This window comes from Schistocerca piceifrons, chromosome 6 (genome assembly GCF_021461385.2).
Source record: "Schistocerca piceifrons isolate TAMUIC-IGC-003096 chromosome 6, iqSchPice1.1, whole genome shotgun sequence".
In the NCBI taxonomy this organism is placed as follows: domain Eukaryota; kingdom Metazoa; phylum Arthropoda; class Insecta; order Orthoptera; family Acrididae; genus Schistocerca; species Schistocerca piceifrons.
Window position 1 is genome coordinate 178367772 of NC_060143.1, and position 13826 is coordinate 178381597.

Consider the following 13826-nt stretch of genomic DNA (forward strand, 5'->3'; position numbering starts at 1 on the left):
AGAGGGCAGTGTGTGGACTCACCGGATGGAGGCGCGGCAACGCGAGGCGAGCCTTTTCCGTTGGCAGCAGCGCCACAGCCCTAGTTCACGGTGCGTGGATTTGCAATGCTTACACCATGAGTGATGAACGCTGGAGCTAGTGATCGACTGTGTTGCGTAAGCAAGCGGTAGGTTAAATTTGGGAAACTTCAAAACGTGTTGTGAATATTGAAAGCAAGGGAATCAACGATACGTCACACTAGTAGGAAGTGTTTATACTCGATAACATAATAAAAGAGCATTACGGACGTATTCTCGTACTAGCGTAACCTATTCGCGAAAGAACTGGCGCGCTTGTTCTAATAAGAATTAAAACTGGGCGTGAGACGAGCTGTTGCGAACTTTGGGTGTTGTTCACTAACACACCTCGTTTATTTTAAGACCAGAGAGAGGCGATACTAGAACTCTAGAGAAACCGACCAGTCAAAAGGGGAGGGTAGAAACATTTTTTTTTTTATTATATGGGTTGAGACTAAATGCAGTGTGTATTTGCATACGATAACCGTCACTGGGCATAAGCCTGTTGATAACATAAGTCCATATTGAACATTCCGCAGTTTAGTAACAAAAAATGTTTCTAAAGCTCCTTTGTTTGAAAATAATATTAAAATGTATTTTCTTTAAAAGCGGATAAATCAGGTCAATATACGTTTTATACTTAATGAAACTACGTTTGGTTACACGTAACTTGAAGTGAAACTTAGAAGCCTACAGTCGCAGGTTCGAATCCTTCCTCCGGCATGGATGTGTGTGATGTCCTTAGGTTAGTCAGGTTTAAGTAGTTCTAAGTTCTAGGGGACTGATGACCTTAGATGCTAAGTCCCATAGTGCTGAGAGCCATAAACTAAATTCGTTAAACTGTATGTTCACTGACATTGATGTGGTAGAGCCCGGTATAACAGCTCAACAGTGGTGCGAGTGTCAAATAAAGTGTTTAGAAGTATTTCTTTGACAACCAGTACGTTTCACTTCCTGAAATGCCCGAGTCTTCAGAACGCATATCACAATTAGAATCAGCCAAGATTCCCTGATAGAATACTATGGAAACACGAATTACAAAAGAGGCTGCATAAAAAACGCTCGAACGACCCATCCTAGAGTACTGGTCGAGTGTATGGATGTGTGGGACTCACACAATTGGGATTAACAGACATACTGAACGGATACAAAGAATGCAGTGCGAATGGTCACATGTTTGTTCGACCAATGGGAGAATGCCACAAAGGTGCTGAAAGAACTGAATAGCAGCACGTGAAGATAGACTACCCTGTGAATCCCTGCTCTGAAAGGTTGTAGAACCAACTTTCAGTGATGAACCTAGGAATATATTACAGCCACCTATGTATCACTCCTGTAGGGATTGTGAGGACAAGATCGAACTAATTACGGTACACAATCCATACGTAGTTAGAACGAGATAAGGCTCTAGTAATTGGTACAGTGGGATGATCCATATCAAGAGCTTCAAAGTTGTTTACTGTGCGTAGCTGTAGAGGTAGATCCCAAGCCCGTATTCATAGCAGGGCGCAGTGGCCGGGCATCGCTGTTGGCAATGACGACTTCATTTGCTGCAGGGATTTTTTGTCTGGTTAGCTCCTTTAGAAGCTGTGAAGCGTCCCAACATCGGCTTTATGAGTCGCTAGCTGGAGTATTCGGCACCATCAGCGCTCTGAATACGGTCTATTGTTCCTTAGCGCTTTTTCATCTGACTGACGTTCTACTGCCAAATCGATGCAGGAGCAGTTCGTCAACTCCAGTGAAGCTGTAGACAGAAAATGGGAGAGGGTGGCAAAAACAACCGAATCAGACGTGTTCAGCTAGTTGTTACAAACACTACAATAGTAGCCAGTCCAACCGGTGACCTGTGTGCCAATCCTATATTAAGTGTTCTTTCAGTGATAAAAGAAATGTAAGGACAGATAATAGGATTGAAAAGGTCGGGGCGAGCGGAATCAAGAAGAGCTGAAAAACAAAATCGAAAGAGGTCAAAGCAAACTAGGAACGAAAATAAAAAAATCTTCAATGGATTGAAAAAAAAGAGCCAACCAGTTGCAAAATACATGTTTATCAAACATTGACAACAGTTTCGACATTTGTAAAACTATTCTTCAGAAGGTATTGTATGCAGAAATACGTATTATCTAGAACGAAATTTTCACTCTGCAGCGGAGTGTGCGTTGAAATGGAAGGTAGAAGACGAGATACTGGCGGAGGTAAAGCTATGGGGACGGGGCGTGAAGCTCAGATGTAGAGCACTTTCCCGCGAAAGGCGAAGATCCCGAGTTCGAGTCTCAATCCAGCACACGGTTTTAATCTGCCAGGAAGTTTCGCGTATTATCTAGGTCCGATGTGGGAGTCGTTGAGTCTACATACTACATGAGTTTTATGACGAAGTCCTCCAATAGAAAGCTATTACCATCAAAGCATATATTCTGAATGATGAACAAGTGGATGACACGACGTGTACTAAACAGAATCAACGAATCTCACATGTAATACTGATAACATGTGATTCTACGTACAATACCTTCTGAAAAAGACAGCTTTAAAACTGGTTGGATGTTATTTCCAATTCATTGAAGCTTTTGCATGCACAGTTGTTAAAACACAACCATGTATAAAATGTTTAAAACCTAGAAACAGAAAACGTTCAGATCGAGTTGAAAACCGAAAGGCAAACGGGATTTCAAACTAACCAAAGCTAACTAGAACCAAAAAACTGCTGCATTACTTACAATTGAAGACTGAAAACTAAATTATAATAATTTTAAGATAACAGTCGAAGAATATAGTTAAGAAGAGATTCGCCAATGCTGTGGAACAGTTACAGGAAAGATACTGAGCAAGCTAAAGTGTAGGAAATAGCCTAAGAAAGGTTACACAGAAATATGAAGAAACCTGAGGCGCGATAGAGGCCGTACACCAACAAACTACGATGGTAGAGCATAAAATAGTAACATGGATCAGCTATTACAAGACTGAACGAGAAATTTGAAAGAGGAGTGTTACGTCAAGGAATTCGTATGTGAAGAATAGTTGAATATACCAGTACACTGGAATGTGAGGAGCTAAGCTGAGACAACATGTAGTCAAATGAAAGATGATGTACTGTGTGAGAAACAAATCCCACACTTAAGAAGATTTAATTCAAAAATTTATGCAGAAAATTTGGTCACGTGAAACAGAATGAAATTTGATGAGAGAGTTTATGTGGAGTCTGAGGTATAGCAGTGGATGTATTCCAGCCTACTTCAGAAGGTGATTAATAAATCGTTATGTGAAGCAATGACGGATTAATGATTTCAGAACGGAGGAGGAAAATGCCAAAGGGAGATCAAGGGGTGGTTGATGGGGGACTGTGGATAGCCGCAGACTGTTTTCATGGCAAGGCAAAGTGGGCAGAAACAAGCTTCAGCTGCAGTAGTGCAATGTAAATGCATATAAATTACATGACTGAATCAGCTAGGTAGAGTAATAACGAATTACAAAAGGGCTATCCACGGAAGAAACAATGGAAAAGCAGGAAAAGAAGAAGAGAGGGCAAGAGATCATACTGTCAACCGACAGGAAAACTGAGCAACACGTTTGTGAAGGTGCGCACACACGTCATGGACAATGTAACGATTGCTACGACTCTAGCTGTCGACATGGTAGTGGCAGTCAGAAAAGGTGGCCCTCCAATGAGATTGACGTCATGCGCATGTGCAGACAGCGTCCAGGAGAGTAGCGAAAGTTAACACAAGCCTTTGTGATCGCACCCAACACAACAGGGAACGAAATATTGAGCCGATGGAGTTGGACATACAGCAATAAATGATGCGACCTGTTAGATGCAGAGTCATTCCAAATCAATGAGGAAGAGATATATATAACACTGCAACAGCATTTACGTAGCTTGTGTAATCAAATACCAAATTTGGTTTATTACGTACCATGCCCCAACAGAACAAATAGTCCTCTCACGGAAAAGCTACGTATAACACTTCCATTTGCTACTACTATACCATAACCTCAAAGCCTAAGGCAGTTCGTATAAAGAAATTATTCTTATTCTAGTAATTATAGTATAAAGAAGCAGAGCAGTGTTACCCACAGAGAGGAATTTTGTTATATTGACCACGTTGTACCAAACGGAGGTGGCGTATCGGAAGTGAAAGTCAGAATTACGTAAATATTCCAACAGTAACAAATAATGTTTTACCTGGCTACACTGTTTAAAGAATAAGGACAACGGTCACCAGCCTAATTAGGCAAGAGAAAGGTTAACGGTCTTGTTTAAGAAGGTAGGTATGAGTAACTTTAACGGACAAACACAACCTATACTTTGCCATACGCGAGTGCAATGAACTCTGACACATACTTATGTTCACGGTAAGATTGGAGCTAACAGGCAGAGCAACACAAACTATTTGCAAAAATGTAATAGACAACGAAACACACAATTAATTTCAGAGCTTATTCAAACGGAATGGTCTTTATAACATTACTAATAATATTCACTGTAAAATCATAAATTGGACATAGGTTTAGTATTACTTTTCAAATATTTTCCTAGCTGATATAAAATTTAAACGTAGTTCATTGCAAAATTATCAACTGGCCACAGGTTAAGTCTCTCAACTAAATATTGTTCTATTTAGAATGAAAGTAAAATGGAATTCACTAACAAGTTACTTCTCACTGTCTTTTGAATGAAGAAATTATTGTTTTCATAAATAGTGGTAAAGGATAACCTGTGGATATTATTACACTATTAATATGCACTTTCAATACCCAAAAGAAACAAGTGCTTAGCAAGCATGAGTATATAACTTTCCACCACTGCAATTCACGACTTTTACTGCAGTGAGACACAATGTTGACAAATTTGCAAGAAACTGACTCACCTTTTAAAATTGATACAGGCAGCACTATGATAATTAACTAAGCAAAACATTATAAGCCTCAGTTTTAAGAACCTTTAATTTTTAAAAGAAACAGCACATTGTCTTTATTTCCACAGTCTTCTACTTTCAAGTAAATGATTAAATAGGTGACTTTGAAACTCCAAAAAAACTTTAAATTGGACTGTTTCCATCACTGGGAGGCTTTCACAAGACCACATTTACTACCTCCCACAATTTCACTAAATCCACAGTAAATCAGAATACTCCCTTCTTACCAAAGATCAAACAACATTATTTAATTAACTATTTGGCTTTGAGGCTTTCATTTCTTCCACAGAGTAGGACACTCGGTAACCATAGTTCAAATGGAGAGGAACCTGAGAGGTGTTGTGATAGGGAAAAAATCAAGGTAGGTACATGAATTCAGTTATAAGTTACCTTATATTTGAGCACACTAACACATCCAATAAGCTGATCCTTCACTGCACATTATTATAGTATTCCGTTACAGTGATTGCGCAATGTTTTGGCAACTGCATGTTGGTAGGTGTATTTGCAGGCAGAATTGCTGGACTCTGTCCCTTCTTGGTGACGATGATAGATACCAATTCCAGAATTGTTCCAGGTATTTATCCATCCATCCGAGGCATTGGTAAGCGGCAGGAAAAGCCTCTCTCGGAACCAGCACAATATACAACTTTTACATGGGCAGTGCACAGTTTGGTAGCTCGTCCCCGACTGACTCTTGGTTCCACCTTTTCTACCTAGGCCAACCACAATTTGCGCGCGCTACACTGTTCCGTTCCCGAGAGGAACCACTACACCTTTTTCATACAAACTAACTTAGAATCCTAAGTGAAGGTCAGCAGTTTACGTAACAGCAAATAAACATTTAAAAAAAGAAAAACAGAAGCTTTGGACACATTGACATTTCTATAAAAAATTATTTAAACAAATTCCAAATATATACAGTAAGTTTTGTCTCCCTCCAATTGGGACAAAGAATTTAAATGACAGATACACTACATTGCATAGAATCAAATCATGATGTCAAAGGTTTTCAAAACAGAAAAGAATTAACACTCTCATGATATTGATTCAATCCAACAACATTTACAGATACTCAATGTTATAACATTAAACCAAAACAAAAGCAAAATAGATCCGTACAGCATTAGAGCTATGGTGTTACAATTAGGAGAGTGTTAATTAGATCATCAAATAACCCAGAAGAAATTACAGAAGCGGCAAACTTCGATGAAGTATGAGAGGAGGAGGGAGAGGACGTTGGAAGACATGGAATTTGACGCAGAAGAGGAAGAAGTTGATACAGTGTTCAGATTAATAGAGAATTGTGATTGGTGTGAGGAGAAAGGAATGTTTAAAATACAGTGAAGTGATCCGATAGAACGTAAAAATGGACATTATTCGCAACATGTTCAGACTTAGCTGAAGGCATGAATGAGAAGGGTGAGTGGATTATAGAGTCAGTCACGTCTCAGAAAAGGCAGCAGTGAACGTATCTAAACAAAGCATCAAAAAACTGTTATGACTTCCTTGCACGCTGTGTGGTTCTTTAGTAGATACAGGAGCGAGGAACAGATGCTGTGCATGAACCGAGAGTTCTGATAATAATTTATTCTACATCTAATATCAGGTAGTATAAGTAGTACACAGCTTTGTTACTGTAGTTGCAGCGTCAGTTCCTAACAGGAGATGTCAACATAGAAATACATATAGATACAAGAGGTTTATACATCAGTCACTCTTCAATACTATGTCGAGGCCTGGTCACTATGAAAGTCTGTAAATGTTAATCAGTTGGCAAACACACAAAATGGGCTCAGTACATAAATATTCGAACTTAAGTATTCCCGCCGCTGGAGCTCCGGAGAGGGGATGCTTGCATCCCACTGGCAGCGGTATAAAAGTTTGTGGCAACGCCTCCGTGTTGCGGTGGCGGCTGTAGGAGTAACTGGGGTCGCACTTGCTCGAATGAGCGGCCGACCGGATAGCGGCCAGTGCCGCAGAAATCTCTGGACTGTGAGAAATAAATAGGCAAGACAGGAATTTCAACGATGCACACGCATAGAGAGATGGAAGAATGTTCCTTAAGCCTAGAGTGCCATAAACCCTTAAAATTTACGACAGCAGCTGGCACCAATACGTCGTTCTACCAAATGTGGTATCGGTATCATAGGAGGTAAAGCAGGTAATTTTGTACTTATCTTGTGTGTGAAATAACACTGGAGACCTTATAATTGTAATTAACTATTGTGTAAACTATAAATTGCCACGTTCATTGAATAAAATATGAGGTATCGAGATGTACAACTGAATGCTAGAAAAAATGGTTCAAATGGCTCTGAAAACTATGGGGCTTAATATCTGAGGTCATCAGTCCCTTAGACTTGGAACTACTTAAACCTGACTAACATAAGGACGTCACACGCGTCCATGACCGAGGCAGGATTCGAACCAGCGACCGTAGCAGCAGCACGGTTCCGGGCTGAAGCGCCTAGAACCGCTCGGCCACAGCGGACGGCTTGAATGCTCGAGATCATTTGAACTGAACACAGAAATACTAGCCGATGCCATAACATAATCTGAGTGTACACTTTGCCTTGCATTGGTCTCTATTTATCATGGGATTAGATGCCATTTATTTCAAGAAATAGAAGGGAATATGGAGAAAAACAAACAGCAATAGAATTCACCAGTCACAGTATGACGAACCGCAAAAAGAATTTTAATGCTAGTGAAAAGAAAGGTTTCGAAATAATTCGAGGCCTAAAATTTTATGTGGTACTTGTGAGGACATCACATCATAAAGAATTTTAGTGCTAGTGAAAAGAAAGGTTCAGAAATTATTCGAAGTCTAAAATTTTATGTGGTACTTCTGAGGACATCACATCACAATGACTGATATACTTGCAGGAATGCGAACTGTTACATGTTAGATTGATCAAGTGGTGGCTCTTTCTGCATCAATTCGATATCGAACTAGATACGTAAAATGGAGAACACAACATAATATCTGATTCACTTTCTGAATTCCTATAGACTCGGAACAGTAAGATAATAAATATACTTTGTCCCACAGGAAAATTCAAAATTATGTCTATTAAGGGGATTCAGAAATATGTGCAAGTAATTATAGCAGTTGCAAGGTGAGGACACACATTCGACAGCGATATGAGGTAGAATTCAGCAAGAAGACAGTAAACTATTGAAACAGTACATTATTCGTAGATGAGTCCTGTCTAGGATACGGAGACAGAAATATTCTGACAGGAGAGTTTGTTAGTGCAGAAAATTTGTAGATAAGTTAATTGAGTGCACGAATATGAGCCGTAGTTTACGGGAATGTTTGGAAAAACTGAGGGAATCGTCACCTTTAAGAACTAAGAATATGAGGAAGAGCACGATACAGTGATTAACACTTGTAATAGATATCATAAAGTTAAAGCACTGAATAAAACCGTTCAGGGAAACATTCAGATTACTCTACCACATGAAGCATTAGCACTAGTAGTCATTAATCTTGGTGGTCCTCCCTAGAAGCACAGAAGACGAGCAGTAGATTTATGCTGTGTTTATAAAACCATACTGAATAGACAGAGCTAATGAAAGAACAGTAGTAACAAAAATTGACTGATTTGAAGAAGAACTGGACACAGCTAAAGTTATACCGTCTGACAATGATCAATGACTGACATCACAAAATCGAAATTAGAGGCTCGTTATCAAAATATTACATACTCGTACAACACCCTACCACCCGATGAGTAATTCATTTAAATGCTGTGTGAGAGAGATATTACACCTAGCCACAATTATTGTTTGGATAAACACAGTTTGAGGAATATGTGTCCAGTTGTTTGAAAATGTCATCATCTACATTGCTCGTTAAAATACTGATCACACACAATACTTTATGATAAAGGGAGAACTGTCAGTCGATTTAGTCTGAAAGAACGTTAATTTACCTCCACAAAGAATAATTCGAATCATATTGAGGATAGCTATCAGAGAAAAATGTGAGCGGAATTCCGCATGGAATAAAAAGATTGTACGATGTGGTAACAGGACATAAAGAATTTCAAACTGGAGAATGATTTCGGTTTGAAGTCATAAGAACTCCAGGGAGAATGTTAGAGATATTTCGAAATTTTTCGGTTTGTTTGAAATGTCATTATAGCATCCACTGGAAAATATACATGAATTAACAAAACCGAATCAGACGAAATGTACGACACCAGAAATGTCGCTGATGTAAGGAAATACAATGGAAGAAGTGACTAAGGGAAAGACTATTTAGCCGGCCGGTGTGGCCTTGCGGTTTTAGGCGCTTCAGTCTGGAACCGCGTGACTGCTACGGTCGCAGGTTCGAATCCTGCCTCAGGCATGGATGTGTATGATGTCCTTAGGTTAGTTAGGGTTATTAGTTCTAATTTCTAGGAGACTGATGACCTCAGAAGTTAAGTCGCATAGTGCTCAGAGCCATTTGAACCATTTTTGAACCAAAGACTATTTATCTGAAGAATTTATTTGGAAAGAAGAGTTTGTATGTTATCATGCCATTTTGTTGTTATCAGTTTGTTCTCTGAGTTCACTTTAATTAATGCAGTAATATTTACACAACAGAATGAATGAAGTCATATGGGATTGAAGCAGCGTCGCACTTAAAACAGTCAACCCAACGTCGAACGTTGGGAAAAACCAAAAGTAATTGTTGAAGATGAAGAACTTCTAAGTGAGCTGAAGAGCCACATGCAACAGAGGGGGAGAACGTTGAGAAACAAGGAGGCGTGGCCAGCAGGAACAGTGAGTAACCGAAACCAGTTCCGTCACGCAATGTTTATAAACAATGTAGTAAACAGCTGCCGTGTGGTGTGTGTACCGTTCTAGCTTTCGTTGCTATAAAGAATATATGCACAAGCGAGGGTGCGAGTTTACGTGTTTCAGTTCAACAATGTAATTGTATTATGTATGTATCCATGAAGTGATCCGAAATTCTTATAATAGAGAATTATTGTAACAATTTGGAAGGCATATTTTCCGCCACTTCATCACAAAACAGCTTCTTCCGTTTCTAATATTTAGCAGGAATGTATATTGAATTTTAATTTAGCCAATCATCTTAATTTCCTTATTTCCTTCATGTCTTAACCCAAAGGAAGTTCTAAGGAAAAAGTAGTATGAATCTGTACTACTATTTTGTCAATGCAATTATGTATAACTTCTGTACGATCTGAAGCTTTGGTCCGGTAGGGAATGTTTCATCCATTACATCTGTGAGGGCAGAAGTGACAAGAGAAAGATACAATCTAACTTGAGACTAAGAAATTTTGATACGGACAGATTTGGCATGTCTTATTATTTGCAGACAAAGAGGCACAAATTTTAAGTTATTTATCGAAAAATTTGTTTTACAGAGGGCCATTAATCTTCGTCAACGTTGAAAGCAAAGAAGTATGAGACAACAGAGGCGTTGAATGGTCTCGTAGGACACGTAGGACACAATAAAACCATGAGGAGACAAGAAGATCTAAGAACGATCTAGAAAACGATAGCAGCTTGCCGAAACTTTCAGAAGAGAAATAATTCGTACAGCGCAGCATAGCACAGCCGAAGACGTAGGGAGCTTAAGACAATAACACAACAAGTGGCAAGAAACTAGAAGTAATCTCGTCAAGAGTACGCAGACATATTGTCATTTCTCCTGGCACCATGCCAAGTTATTTCCCGTATTATTTCGGACAGAAGGGAGACTGTGATTTTATCCGATCTCTGGACTAAGTTGTGAGCTGAGAGTGACTGCGATTCCTTGTGGATTGAACTGGGAACCATTTTCAAAAGTTAGTTTAATCAGGGAAAGGCCAGTGCTTACAATATTTGAACGTGACAGCTCAACACATAAACACACAGTTACACAGTCGTCATAGTTGAGAGTGCACAACGGTCAGTGTTGTATCTCCGGCCAGCGTAATGCAGTCCCGTATCCTACTCTCAAGCAGCTCCAAAATATTACAGTCTATGGCCAGGTTACAAGTCAGAGCAGCAGCAGAAATAAATTTTTTCCCTTTCTTATTTAGGTTCACTATTGACAAGTTGGCAACCACCATCTTGCAGTGGTCCAGAAAACGTCAAAACCAGATTAAGCACACCGGGATCAAACAGCATCCAACTCGTCATATTTGACGCCAGGTGTAACGTTTGAATATTCTAGAGATTTCTATACTGGCAACATCTTTGGTTCTCAGTGTGTGAAAACAGAATTTTAAGAGAGTTACGTATACAATTTATTAATTAGAGGAAACTATATGTTCCATAGAGATATTAATTCACAATTTTTGTCTATAATTATGAGTACAGGCCAAAGCAATTAATTAAAAGTTGTACTAAGGCAGGGAATCAACTTTGTGTTTCCTGTTCACCAGACGCATGTGTTAACCTCTGCACCACTGTGGGAAAGCGGCTAACACAGTTGCATGGCAGGGCACGAGTGGCCTACCAGGACCATCCGACCGCCGTGTCATCCTCAGATAAGGATGTGGATAGGAGGGCATGGGGTCAGCACACCGCTCTCCCGGTTGTAAGATGGTATTCCTGACCGAAGCCGCTACTATTCGGTCGAGTAGCTCCGCAATTGGCATCACGAGGCTGAGTGCACCCCGAAAAATGGCAACAGCGCATGGCGATCTTGATGGTTACCCATCCAAGTGCCGACCACGCCCGACAGCGCTTAACTGTCGTGATCTCACGGGAACCGGTGTATCCACTGTGGCAAGGCCGATGCCCAGGTGATATATTAAGCATTTAAAATTGTGTGTTCTAGTTACTGGGGTTCGAAGCCCGGTCTTGGTAAAAATTCGTCCAGTATCCATTATCATACGTAAAGGTTTGAACTTGAAAATATTTGTAGAACATATAATTTCATGTGATTAACATAGCACATACACCTGAAGTACAGGCAGGATTATCCGAATTTTCTTCAATGCTAAGGTGTTGTTCCAGTGTTGGAAAGCCTCTGCAATACCGATATAAGTACGAAGGGGAATATCCGTATGGGCTGAGGCATGAATTGTGGACTAGAATAATTCGCTACTCCAATAATCAATTATTGTAGAGTAATGAAATTTAGCGAATACATTAGTCTAGGTTACGTATAATAGTAATCCAAACTGCTAGATCACATGTTAATATGAGCGCGAAATTGCAAATGTGAAACGCTGGTACACATAATAACAGGTATAACTGCCAGAATGCTGAATGTAAATACGCAGACGTGCATGTACTGCGTTGTAAAGTTGTCGAATGTCAGTTTTTGGGGTTAAATTCCAAGCCTGCTGTACTTGTTCGGGCAACCCAGGAACGGTAAATGCTGTTGTGGATGAAGCTATAGTTTTCGTCTGGTTATGATGCACATGTACTCCACTGGGGACAGATCTGGAAATTGGGCAGGCCAAGGCAACGTCTCGACTCTCTTTAGAGCTTGTTGTGTTACGACAGCGCTATACGGGCGAGAGTTATCCTGTTGGAAGACACTCTCTGGAATGCTGTTAATGAATGGCAACACAACAGATCAAATTACCAGGCTGAAGTACAATTTTGCAATCATGACGAGTGGGATAGTAAATCACACCCCACGACAGGAGCAGGTCCAATGTATCTAGAACGGAGACAGGTTGGGTGTAGGTCCTTAAGTGGCCTCCTCCTAACCGACACTTGGTCATCACTGGTAATGAGACAGAACCAGCGTTCATAGGATGCATGGTGCCGAAAACACACATGAATGCATATGCAGGACCTCAAAGGTCCTGCCATAATTTAAAATTTTCCTCTTTTCATATAATCATTCTTTGGAGTTAAATTTGTTTCTGTCAAATTTATTTTCATATTGAAAGATTCCTAAGATACAGTAACAGGATCTGGTGGGCCTCATTAACATTTTATTAATTTAAAAAAAAGTGAAAGAGTGAATTTTTATTAGCTACATCCATCTACGTACAACATGTACAAATCATTTTATTAATTCACTTATATATAACATTTATTACAACCAATTTCTTCACTTAAAACATACTCATTATTCACAATATTATGTATATAGGCAATACTTTGACAAAAAGTTATTATTCATTATACATATAAAATTGCATTTTTCCTAGTTTTCAACATGTGACAAACAATAAGCACAAAGAACGCCACTGTGTTCCTTACAAATGTTGGTTTTACACTTAATGCATGTCATAGAATTTTCCTGCGTTTATTATATGGACAATAATTGCATCTTCTTCATTTTCCTGAAACAGGTAGTTGGTTCGGCAATATGACATCTTTTTGAGCACCACATCTTTGCTTGGCATCAACGATTTTCTTTGGAAGATTAGGGACCGGAATACGAAGTTCCATTAGTGGTCTTACCATTTTCTCTGCTAAATCTCTTAGGATGTTGGGCGGAAAATAAAATTTCAGTGTTCATTGCTGCGACATCCATCATATTCATCCATAATTCAAATGGCCATCTTCTTGTTTGTCTCTTGCAAGTGTAATAACGAATTTTCTGGTCCATTTGATCTACTCCACCCTTCGTAGAGTTATAGAACTTTATTATGTATGGTTTCTATTTTGCATGAGTGTCATCAATGTTTCTGTCATGATGCATTGTGGTAATGAGAAGTACAGACTTTTTCTTTTTGGGAACATGAATCACCATTGTAATGTCACCTCTAAATGCAAACAAAGAGGAATGAATCGCTCTTGAGGCAGATGGTTTCATCTCACTAGGAATTTCGGGTTTATTTTGTTTGACTGTTCCCACCACTGTAATTTGCTTCTGAAGCATCTCTTCTACCGGTTGCACACTAGTAAAGAAGTTGTCAACAGTAATAGTTT